Source organism: Corapipo altera, unplaced genomic scaffold (genome assembly GCF_003945725.1).
Source record: "Corapipo altera isolate COAL_440 unplaced genomic scaffold, ASM394572v1 22, whole genome shotgun sequence".
NCBI classification, from domain to species: domain Eukaryota; kingdom Metazoa; phylum Chordata; class Aves; order Passeriformes; family Pipridae; genus Corapipo; species Corapipo altera.
In genome coordinates this window covers 9,782,578-9,793,594 of record NW_020884886.1, presented here as the reverse complement: position 1 = coordinate 9,793,594, position 11,017 = coordinate 9,782,578, and positions in this window count along the sequence as shown.

Below are 11,017 nucleotides of genomic sequence, written 5' to 3'. Positions count from 1 at the left end.
ACCCTTTTATGACAGTCTGCCAGAGCAGGAACCGAGATACCTGCTGGGCATTTTCTGTCTGTTCGTTACAGCACAGCCTGAGTAAAGGATTTACACAGTAAGTACCTGTGCAAGTTAGAAGCAAATCTCCCTGGCTAGATATGTATTAATGAACTAATCAAGGTCAGGTTCTGCTGTCTGGTTGCAAGGAGTTGAATTCTTCCTGGAAATTCATTTAACTCCTCTGCTGCTCATTGGAATTAGTCCTGGTCCATAAACCTTCCCTAATGGTGCCTGGCCATTGTTTGTCTAGGAGGATTCTTCTCGAATGGGCCAGCTCCAGCCGTGCTTGGACAGCTCTTCTGATTTCATTTTTGAGTCAACCACAGCATGCTAGTCCCAGGAAAGAAGTTAACCAGTGCAGTTTAGTTGGTTAAAATACCAAGAGGGGAAACCTAGACATACCTACTCTAATGTAGAAAATTCTAGACTATTTTTGTTACACAAATACGAGAATTTTTGGAGGATCAGGCAGCCTTATCAGGAGGAGCAAGTAGATGAAGATGCCTGCAGTCAGATAGAAGCAGCCTCAAAGTCACAGGCACTGGTTCTTATGGGGGAGTTGAACTATCCTGACATCAGCTGGAGAAGCAGCACAGCAAAGCACTAACAGTCCAGGTTATGCAATGACAACAGATTCTGGCAGAATCTGTGGATACAGTGGAGTATCCTAGAAGGAATAGCATGCTTGCCAACCTCATACTAACAAAGAGGGAAGGCCTCCAATGTTGGAGGTGTGAAGGTGGGAAGGGGACAGCCTTGGCTGCAGTGACCATGAAATTGTGGAGTTCAGCATCAGGTAAGGAGGAAGCACAGCTGCAAGTAAGATTGCAACCACAGACTTCAGGAGGGCTAATTTTAGCCTGTTCAGGGATCTTGGAAGAACCACAAGGAAACAAGCTCTGGAGGGAAGAAGGGTTCAAGAAATCTGGTTGGTATTTAAGGATCACTTCCTCCAGACTCAAGAACAGTACATCCCAATGAGCAAGAAGTCAGTCAAATGGGGCAAGAGATTTGTGTGAATGAATAAAGAACTCCTGTCATTACTCCAGTGTAAGCAGGAAACACATAGGAGATGGAAGCAGGGTCAGGGCACTTGAAATTAATATTGTCAGAGTAAATACGAATGAGACAAGGAAGGCCAAAGCCCATCTGGAATTAAATCTGGCCAAGGATGTCAAGGACAACTTGAAGGGCTTCTTCAAATACAAAAGGAAAACAAAGGATAATGTCAGCCTGTTACAAAATGGAGGGGGAACCTGGTAACAGAGGATGCAGAGAGGGCAGAGTTACTGGATGCCTTCTTTGAGTCGGCCTTCACTGACAAGAGCAGACCTCAGGAATCTCTAACCAGGAGACCAGGGTTGGAAGGAAGAATTTCCCTAGGTCAAGGAGGATTGGGTTCAAGAACCCCTAGGCAAACTCGACATCCACAAGTCCATGAGCCTGATGGGATGCTTTCATGAGTGCTGAGAGCTGGCAGACACCACAGTTAGGCCCCTCATGATCATCTTTGAAAGGCTGTGGCAATCAGAAAAGGTGCCTGAGGACTGGAAGAAAGCAAATGTCACCCTAGTCTTCAAAAAGGGTAAGGAGGAGAATTCAGGGAATGACTGGCCAGTCAGCCTGACCTCAACTCCTGGAAAGCAGCTCCTCATTCTGGAGGCCATCTCTATCCACATGGATGACAAGAAGGTGATCAGAAGTAGTCAGCATGGATTCACTAAAGGTAAATCATGCTTGACAAACCTAATTGCCTTTTATTATGAAACAACTACCTAGATGGATGAGGGGAGAGCAGTGGATGTTGCCTACCTTGACTTCAGGAAGGTTTTTGACACTGTCTCTCACAATATCCGTATAGGCAAACTCAGGCAGTGTGGACTGAATGAGTGAACAGTGGGATGGATTGAGAACTGGCTGAATAGTGATCCCAGAGGGACATATTCAGTGGCACAGGGTCTAGGTGGAGGCCTTTCACTAGTGCTGTTCCTCAATAACGGGCCCAGTATTGTCTAACTTATTCATCAGTGGATAAAGGGACAGATGCCTCCTCAGCAAGTTCACTGACCACACAAAACTGGGAGGAGTGGCCGATACCCCAGAGGGCTGTGCAGCCCTTCAGAAGGACCTCCAGAGGTTGGAGAGATGGGCAGAGAAGAACTGTCTGAAATTCAACAAAGGTAAGTGCACCTGGGGAAGAGTAACCCCATGCACCGGGACAGGCTGGGGGCCAACCTGCTGGAAAGCAGCTCTGGAGAGAAGGACATGGGGATACTGCTGGACAACAAGCTGTTCATGAGCCAGCTGTGCGCCCTTGTGGCTAATAAGGCCAATGGTATCCTGGGGTGCATTAGGAAGAGCATTGACAGCAGGTGGAGGGAAGTGATCCTGTCCCTCTGCTCAGCCATAGTGAGGTGCATCTGGAGCGCTGTGTCCAGTTCTGAGCTCCTCAGTAGAGGAGAGACATGGAGATCCTGAAGCAAGTCCAGTGGAAGGCAACAAAGTTGATTAAAGGCCTGAGCATCTCTCTTATGAGAAAAAGCTGAGGAAGTTGGGCCCGTTCAGCCTCATGAAGAGATAACAAGAGGGGACCTCATCGGTGTCTATCAGTATCTGAAGGGAAGGCGTCAAGGGGATGGAGCCAGGCTCTTCTCGGTGGTGCCAAGCAATAGGACAAGAGATAAAGAGAAGAAACTGATGCACAGGAAATTCCACCTAAATATGAGGAAGAACTTTACCATATGGGTGACAGCACACTGGAACAGACTGCCCACAGAGGTTGTGGAGTCTCCCCCACTGGAGATATTCAAGAACCATCTGGACATGATCATGTGCCATGTGCTCTGGGGTGAGCAGGGAGGTTGGAGCACATGATGCACTCTGGTCCCTTCCAACCTGACCCATTCTGTGACTTTGTGATCAGAAATTTTCCCTCTAGATCTTTTTAAGATTTTACTGCTCAGCTGTGTCTGATCCCAAGCAATAAGTTATACATAAAATCACCAGCAGCCTTCAGAAGTACCAATAGGCTAATATTTAATAGTTAATTTACTGACCTGAGAAGCTGCCACAAATTAGAGACATTAATCCAAATATTCCCTAGCCTAGAGTAATTCTGGCCACATTCTTTGGATACCCAATTTGGACTAACAGAATTAAAAGTGGTTATCTATGCTAATTGAAAACACGTCCTTACAGAGCCCAAAATCCACAACAGGAGTGACAACCATGCAGAGATAACCTTGGCAAGTGCAGGTGCGAACTCAGCGGCTCTTGGGGCCAGAGGCTGTCTGGCTGCTGTGTTGCTGCCCAGGCAGTTTTTCAGGCTCTCCTAGGGCAAATTCTTCTGTCTCACGTGGCACTGCAGTAGTGTGCTCTGCAAACATACCCTCTGTGCCTTTCCAATGTTAAAAGGAGATAAAAAGTTTAATTTCCGTATCTTGAATATCAAGTGAGAATACCAGGATATCCTTGGCACTTGCATACTACCAGCCTTGCATGGCTTTGTGTGGAGGAATAGTGTGACACACTGTTGGTGATATCAGGGATAAAAACCACCTTGTTCAGCATTTTGATTAATAGAACATCCATGCACCTTATAATACCTATGGACCTTCCCAAGAAAGCTTTGTTACCCAACATGATAATTCAGTTAGCAAGCGAGAGAAAATAAAAACAACAAAAAAAAAGAAAGAATAAGAATCCAGCAAAAGGATTTTCTTTGAAACATTTAAATGGTTGCACTAGTGTTAACAACTACATGCCTAGGACAAAAAAGTTCAGTTTAAAATATGTGACTTTTGAAGATACACAACATCAGTGCTCCTTAACTAAAGAATAATTCATCTGAAATGTCTCAGATATTTGTTTCACCCTTGATCTCTTTGACACACGTTGCAGTTTAACCCCAGTGGGCAACTAAGGCCCACACAGCCACTCATTCACACATTCCTCCCAGGATGAGAGAAAGAATTGGAAGAATAAAAGTGAGAAAACTTGTGTGCTGAGACAAAGACAGTTTAACAGGTAAAGCAAAAGCTGTGCACACAGGCAAAGCAAAACAAGGAATTAATTCACCACTTCCCATGGGCAGGGAGGTGTTCAGCCATCCCCAGGAAAGCAGGGCTCATCACACGTAAGGGTGACTTGGGAAGAAAAATATCATCACTCCAAACGTCTCCCCTTCCTTCTTCTTCCCCAGTTGTATATTCTGAGTATGATGTCATATGGTGTGCGAAACCCCTTGATTCAGTTGGGGTCAGCTGTCCTGCTGTGTGCCTTCCCAAGTCCTTATGCACCCCTAGCCTCCTTGCTGGTGGGGTGGGGCGTGGAGCAGAAAAGGCCTTGAAGCTGTATAGGCACTGCTCGGCAATAATGCAAACGTTTCCATATTATGCAAAAATCCAGAACATGTGCCCATACCAGCTACAACGAAGAATTTAACTCTACCCCAGCCAAGACCAGCACAACATACAAAACTATTACACCAGTGTCTGGTGTTTTAAATTGAGGCTAGCTGTAAAGGAAAGCTAATTTTTTTGGCTGTGAATAAATTAAAGCAATGGAAAACCAAAAGGGACAAGGACACACAAAAAAACCCAAACACAACAGTCTCTGGAGTCCTGAGAGTCTTCCAAACCTTTTACATCCTCAATCACTTTTATATACAGAAAGAAAAGAGCAATTCTCTGGGTCTTTAGTACAGTTCTCTGATAAATACAGTGACTTTGTTTACAACAGCACAGAATATTCTCCTGGAAACCTATGTGTAGCACAGAACAAGACAAAGTAGCTCAAGAAGGAGTCATTGGTATAGTTCCTTGCATGGGCTATACCAGATGCTATTAGGAAGTTAACCTCCCCTCTTCAGTGCAGAGATAACTGTTCCCTGAAGCCAACAATAATAGGTGAAGTCTAGACTGCAATAGTACTTGACACAACTTGAGGTCCTAAGCAGCGTTAGATTGCTGATGTTGAGTGGCAATGTCACAAGGAACATCACAGAGTTTGTGCATCCATAACTGGCCCACGACATGGCTGGACTGTGATCTGGTGCTTCTACCCAGTAAATTTTCCGTATTTTTGGCCTTGCCATAGTTTCTGTGCCAGCAGTCCCAGCATATATCTCAACCAGCAAAGGACAGCCCATGCCAATGTACATTTATTAGCACAGGGGAAGTAAATTCGTGAGGTACATAATCTACATCACAACAGAAATTTATTTACCTCCATTAGATTAAGAGCATAGAATCACTCTCTTAGTGTCCTCCTTCAAGACTTCTATTTGCTAGAAGCACATGTAGCAACATGTCCTCAGAATTTGTGTCCCACCAATAAAAAAGCAATGAATTACATTGTTTCCTTGGACGTTTGACTTCCAGATGAAATATTGCACACAACCTGCAGGACAATCTCTGATATAAATGTGTTATTGTTGCAGAAAGACTGAACTTTACACCATTACACAAATAAAACAGTTCTCCAGGAAAGTTCCCTTCACTGAAGAGAGAAATTTTATGTGACAGTCCTTGTGTTTTGCGGTAGAAAACTGAATTACTCTGCTAGACACCATGCTAAACCTGAGCCTTTACAGGTACACTTTTCCTATTCAAAGACCATGGGAGAAAGGCCCACAGGTCTTGGCAAGTGTGAGAATTTAGGAGCTAAAGTACAAATTTGGAAGGTGAATGTCCAATTTCATTAAAAATTAATATTTCTAACACTTTCTTTCACACAAAGGTAACACTCAGGTAATAAATTTTTACAAATTCAAAATAGTTCAATTCTCAGTTCAAGTCTTTTTCTACCTTACAGCTCAAATTTGGACACCTAATTTTTGTTAACATCTGCAGTTATAAGTCCCCAAATCCATTTGAAATACCGTATGTCCATATTTTTGCCTAATCTGCTCCAGCACTCTTGAAGACTCCGAGAAATAGTACTAAGGAACTCGAAACTCAGAGGCATTTGCGGTACATCTTTCTGACTATCTTTGATTACAGCTTCTGGTTACTGTAAATGCCAAAAAATGTCAGTGTGAAGGTGTCCCAGTACCTAGCACGTTCGAGAACCTGTTACTCTATTGCTACCTTTTTTTTCATATATATAAATAAAATATGTATACCTAACACACTGATAGAGTTATGTGATTACACTACTGTCTTTGTATACAAAGGCAGATGTTTTATTGTTAAAACAGCTTTGTGACTAGAGAACCTACTCAGGATGAAGCAGAACTCAAGAGTCTCTTAGTCCAAGGAGGTTCGTGTCTTCATCTCTCGCTCCACAAAAAACAGACCTGCCCCTACAAATTATTGATATTTCAGAGGGAAATGTGAAAGTCATGTCAACATCACCTGTGTTTGTGCCACAGGGATATGAATGGGAGCTTGGCTTCAGAGTATCTATACCATGAGCATTATCAGGAGTTATTTTACCCTCTAGTGCTATCCTAACCCAGAGCCAGCATTTTGAGTACTGCTTGTATACATTAGTTTTTCTCAGTTTCTACATGATCCTGTGGAAACCTATATAGGGTTAAGATCTGTCCCTTTTCAGGGGGGTATTTTGGGGTTTTCTTTACTGATGGCATCTGATCTGGGACACAAGCACCTAATGCTTTCCCCAAAAGACTAACAGGAAAAAAAAGCACAGCTATAACCTCCCTGACATGCCAATAGCTCCTAAATTCAGCAATCACGAAGTCAAAGCTCTTTTCTGCTTAAGCTTTTGAGCCAGCCCTAGGCTGAAGACACCCAGGTTAGCTCACAGATAAATCAAGTCCCTGAAACAATATTGCCATCTCACACTGTCACAGAAGTGGCAGCCCATGCACGCATCATTGCCATGCAGTTTATAGCCTATACCACTGGTAGGTAGTACCAGAGATGTCTGTCACAAGGCTGGAGGATCTAAGTATCACACCACACTAACCCTCACCTTGTTATCCTCTCCAGTGGATGGCTTCCCATGCCGTGTGCTGGCTCCTCTCTCAGCTACCTAACTTTCCTTCCTTTGCACAGATGTATCCTCAAGCTAGGCAGTGTAATCCAAAAAACAGTGCTGCTTCATCTTTACTTCCTGGAAAGGAATTCTACCACTCAAGGTAAAGAAAAACAAGTGGGATTTTTTCTATATTAAACACTGTATTGCCTGACAAACTCGAGTTAACCATAATGCAGTGTCTCACAGCTTCTTTTTGTTTCTGTAAGTCAGAATATTGCATAGGTTTTTTGTGAAAAATCTTTCAGGAAAAACATAACATGGTATGCCATATTTTATAGTGATTGTTAAGACTCATTTTATGCTATTTCCCACATAACACAATGTACAAGCTTTCTTCAGAAAGACAAGAATTCTACCCTGTATTTAGTAGCACCCAAAGCACAAAAATCTGATCCATGTCCCTAAAGCATTATAGTGACAATAAGTAATAAGTATGTGTAGATATCTCTTGCCATACTCCTTTTTTTGCTCTCCTACAGATGCGACAAATAATCTTAATTGGTGTTTTCCCATCATGTCCACTACACATCTAGCAGAGCTAGTTTTGACTGTACTTAAAACTTCCACAGGAACTAACTCATGACTAGGAAAGAGAAAAATAACGCTCCAGCAACAAAAATCAACAAAAAGATTCTTCAGAACATCACTGCTATGCCCAAGAAACAAAAAAAATCCTTCCTTTCTCACATATCTCCTCTGGTTCAAGAAAATGTTCTGAATAGAAACCTCATTCCTTCCTGCTACAATACAATGGGATTAGACCACGTTAATAGGTACCAAATTATAAAAGAGTTAAACACTTGCCTCACATTAAATGTCCACAGTCTTAGACAAAGTGCCTCCAAGAGCATCCTTGCCTACCATGAGCTAACCCTCAGACTCAGAAATACAGAGCTGTTTCTGACTTATACCAGTAAGCCAGAAGCTGACTGCCCATAGTAAGGGATTTTTTTTTTCAGTCACTTTTCAGCTGTTTTCAATCATTTTATTTTACTTTCAATCTTCACCAACTGTGCCCCCAAAGCCCTGACTCAGCTATTTGAGATACTTTTTCTCTCATCCTTTTTAAGCTGAAATTTTCTCATCCTTTTTAAGCTGAAAAACTGCTTGAAGCTTTTAGTGAGAAAAGAAGTTTTCCAGTCCATCTTGAATGGTATTCACTTGTAATCCAATAGATATTAAGTAATATTTTGAGAGCTATTTAGTTATTTTTCATTTCTACTTCATTTTCTTATTTGCATGTGTGGAAATACATATGGTTACTTACATATAAACAACAATTTTGACTGCCCTGGTATCTTACGCAGCACCAGTTATTTTACAGACCTAAGACTAAGAACTACTTATCATATACTGTGCACATTCAGGCATAGGCACACTTTGAAAATTGTGTCCTACAGAGGCCACTGTTGATGCCTACTCCTGAGGTGACTGAGGCACCTGGCCCAGGTGAGGCAATTTTAAATTCCTCTAGGATTTCCATCTAGGAGAATAGTCAGGACGTGTCAATAGTTGGTGTTGAAATGGCCCTATCTACCGAACAGGTGCAAAATCTGTTCTCAGCATTGTGATATTCTCCATTAACCATATTTTGCTTCACTGAAGATTCTGTAGGTATGTATGCTGTAGGTATTCTGCCATCCAGTCTCCCTTGTCAATTTTTAAAACGTTGCTAAACCTTTTAAATGTTAAATTTAATAAAAAAGCACTGAGTGTCATAAAACTGATTTATCTGACATTTTGGCTTAAATCTGTGACAGAACAAATGAAGGAGGAACCCCCGCTGATCTCCCTCTCCATGCTGCCCTGTGCCTGAGCCAACCCCAAGCCCTGAGTCCTGATGTTTGAGCTCCCAGGAACCAGGGTGTCTTTGAGACCTGACAGCTCCACCATGATGGTGGGGCAAGTATGGGGATTGCCTCAGGAGAACATATCTGGCTGTTGCATCCTGCCACATCTGCCGGGTCTTCACAGCCCTACAAATGCCCTAACACATCCAGGGGTTGTGTCTTGCATTTGTGGATCCTACAGCTGAGTGATGCCAGGAGATATCCATATCCATCACAGCACAGCTCATTGCAACAGTGGAAGACCACTTAACAATCAGAATCTCCAAATTTGCCAAGAACCAGACCTCTCATTCTCTGGAGGGGTTAATGGTGACCTTGAATGACCCACACAAACTCTGTGACTATTTTTCAGTTACTAGTTTCAACAATGTTGTTTTCCTATCTGTAATATTTCAGCTTTATAGCCACTGGTATATGGCTACTTTCTCACTTAGGTCAATATTCCAGCTGCAGACAAATGTACCCACATGAAGTGCTTGCACTCAACACATCAGCACCCCTCCATGTGTGTGCATACCCAAGGAGAGGTGGCCTGGCTGCTGTCCTGCTGAGGCAGAGAGGTCTCCTCTACCCCTCCCCAAGATGAACTGCCGGGATGAAGTGCCCCGAACACTGAGTTTCTTACTCTGAGCAACATCAGTGAATGCTCTGAGCCCATCTTATTGAGGGCTTTTTTGAGATTGTGAATGCATGGGTGGTGGTCTCCTACCTGACTCAGAGGTGTGGACAGGAGGTGCTCCATCACATCCATGACCGTGGGGTACCTAGAGAAGGACCACCAGCTCCATGTGTCTGGGCTTAGAATGCCTTGCTAGGCTCACCAGGCATTCTGTTTTATTCCAAAGGAAGTAAAAGGTATTCCTTTCCCTGTGATTCAAGGTAGTGTCGAAATTGCTAACAATGAATACCAAGCGATCTCTGCCTGCTGAGATGTGCATGAAGTGATTTAACCACCAGGTCCAACCAGCCAGTCAGCTCCAGTATCAATTCCAACTCATCCCACTCCTGGAAGTTGTGGCCTATTTTGGATCTCTGTTCTTCCAGCCCCATTCCTGCTCTGCCTATGATTCCTCAAGACCCAGCATCCCAGGCTTGCAATGGGAGGGAGGAAGGGAGGGGACAAAATAAAATGTCATTCCCTGTCCTTACTTTTCCCAAGCTGGGTGAACCTCAGCTGGGGGGGTTCCTTGTTTCAGCAGCATCGACATATTTGAGGGGAGGGAAGAAGGGCTGTCACAGGTGCAAAGGACTGTCTCACCTGAGACACAATGAGTTGCTTGGGATTTTTCCTTCTCCTTTCTTCTTTCCTCTTTCCATACAGAAGTGTCAGCTCTGAGGGCAGTGAGGACATTCACAGCCCGGCCAAAGGCAGCAACCATGCTAAGTAGATTTCCCCAGGACATACTCTGACTCAATTTCTTTCCACTTCCAACATAAGAGTCCACAATCTGAGCCACTGTGCTGCCAGTTTCTTCAGAAATGCTCCTTATGTCACACCTGTCCTCAAGCATAGGCCAAAGGATGCTCTGCACCTAGTGGGTAGGAGCAACCATGTGCTTCCCACTCTGCTGGAGAGTACTTCAGACTGTTCCAGTACGGTCTTTGAGGAAGACAGAAAAATTACGCTGATAGGTATTTTTAGGAATATATTTTCAAGTAATATAACAGCTGGAAGCTGGAAACTGGAAGCAAGAAGCAAGAATCAATACCATATGTTTGTACTACACAGCAACAACAGAACCAGCTTTCAGCTGACAACCATTTGAGACCCACTGCCTGAAGCCATTGCATTAGTCAGCTTACACGTGCACCAATTTTCCTAATGTCAATTCTGGCCACATATTGCCTCACCAAGGGCAGCCAGTATTTGGTCCATAAGTTGTTTGCATGTCCTGTAATTTATGCATTTTGCATTGTGTAAAAAACACCAGTCTACCAACTGTGATGCTGGTTGCAAAATATCTGCTCCTGTAATTACCCTGATTGTTTATGCCGTGGTAATGTGTGCTTAGATGTTGAGCCATGTAAAAATATTGATACACCCCCAAAGTGTAAATGACAATTAGGGAATTTCGTCAGGTGCTGAGTAAGACACAATGTTTGTGACACTTTAATTCTAG